The sequence below is a fragment of the Buceros rhinoceros genome, unplaced genomic scaffold (genome assembly GCF_000710305.1).
Source record: "Buceros rhinoceros silvestris isolate BGI_N320 unplaced genomic scaffold, ASM71030v1 scaffold16599, whole genome shotgun sequence".
Taxonomy (NCBI): Eukaryota; Metazoa; Chordata; class Aves; order Bucerotiformes; family Bucerotidae; genus Buceros; species Buceros rhinoceros.
Window position 1 is genome coordinate 1,523 of NW_010433481.1, and position 1,971 is coordinate 3,493.

Consider the following 1,971-nt stretch of genomic DNA (forward strand, 5'->3'; position numbering starts at 1 on the left):
TGTTGCCGAGCCCTAGGACAGCAGAGACAGGCTCAGTGTCACCCCATGTGTGGCCTCGCTTGCTGGTGGGACCCCGACGCTGCTCATCTCCTTGGCTTTTGGGGTGTCTTGGCTCATCCACCTGCTCTCGGGAGCTGAGATGTGGCACGGGGCTCTTAAAAATCAAGCCCAGCATTTTGGGAGGCTCAGCTGCATCTCGCTGGTAGTCCAGCAGCATTGTCCTCCACCATTGATGTGGGCAGAGTTGCTGCTGGTCCCAGTTAATCCACTGCCCCCAGCTGATCCTTCGTCCTTGGGAGTGCCTGATCCAGGCTTGGAAGAGCCTTTTTGCCCCTGGGATGGTAAAAAAAAAACAGCTGGAGGCAGAAAATCCCCCGGTGTTTGTAAACCCAGAGGTTCTCCCCAGAGGCTGGAAGGAACGGCCAGGGTCACCCCAACACATCGGGCTCAGGGCAACCCACTACCCCCATGGTGCACCCCAAGGGTGGGCGAGAGGGTGGGACACCCCCCTGGCAGTGGCACTTCACGGGAGCTGCAGGCAGCGGAATAAAGATGCATTGCGCTCTGCCAGGCAGCATCTCTGTGTCGGTTTGGTCGCCGTCCTCTGCTGTCTGAGGGAAAAGGAGGATGGGTGAGGTCTCAACAGCCCCTCCACCTCCAAAAGAGTCCACTCTGATCTGGAGCCCCATGAAGGAGATAGACCCTACGATGCTTCCCACCATCCTCCAGCCTTCAAGTCATCATCCTAGCTCCATCTTCTCTTGCTCCATCTTCCCTCCTTCCCCATCTCCTCAGCTTTGAGGTGTCCATCCAACTCTGAACACCCTCCCTTCGGCCTCTCAGGCAGCCCTGGGCTGTGACCGTGACCTGAGGGCTCTGCCCCATAGCATGGACATGGGGCTCTGCAGCCCAGCAGAGCTGCGGTGTGGTTCCCAGGGTGGTTTGATGCAATCATGACATCGATGATTCCAAAATGAGATGATTTGATGCACTCATGACGTTGCTGAGACATCTGGGATGCCCCGGTGTGATGTTTGTGTCGGCGAGACGTTCGTGGCTATGGGTCTGGAAAGAAGACAACCCAATATCTGCCTGGCTTTGGTACCAGCTGGGCTGGGCTGATGGGATGGCAGGGTGCCAGCTCCAGGGTCCTCTTCCCCATGGACTTGTGCCCTTCAGCATGCCAGGGATGGCGGGAACAGCCTCCTGGAGGGGAGCAGCAAATTCAGGTCCCCTTCCATGTCTGGGTCTGCCTCTTCATTTGTCTCCCAAGAGGAAGGAAATCGTTGGGCAGGTCCCGCAGGGCTAGAAATTGCAGCCCTGGACTCCATTAGCGGGAAGGTTGTGCATTAAATTTCCTAACAGGAAGGAAGGTGAAAGGCTGGAAGAACCACTTCTCCTGCCCACCAAAGCCCTGTCCCCATCCCTGTCACCACCTCCTCAGATGGGGTCACCTGGCACAAGAGGGAGAAGCTCCCTGGAGCTGCTCTGCCCATGGGAAGGTTGGCATCAAGCCCCCTGCCCAGGGTTGTGGGGCAAAGCAGGGAAGCCATGGTCTGGTGGGGACTGGGGCAAGCAGCCCCCTGCTTCCTCCCACTGGGGCAAGAGCCAGGACCTTCACAATGGCCCCTGCAATGCCCCGAGGGACGTACCTTCCGACGTCCCCCATGCAAGGTGCCCCACACCGCCCCGGTCTGTGCTCGGGCCCTGCTGCCCCACAGCACTCTTCCTTCCCTCTCTCTCCTCATCCTCACCCATGAAGCCCAGCATCCCCTTCCCTCTCCCCAGGCCTGAGAAACCCCTTCCCAATGCAGGGGTGGGCGAGGAGGACCAGGGAAGCCTTCCTCCCCCTCATCCTCCACACCTCCCCTCCTTCCCTGCCTGGCCGTGGCTCTCCCTCCTCCCCCAGCCCGTGTCGTCACTGCTTCGCGTAAGAGCGGAGACATCCTTCGCCCCAGACCGGTCATCGCG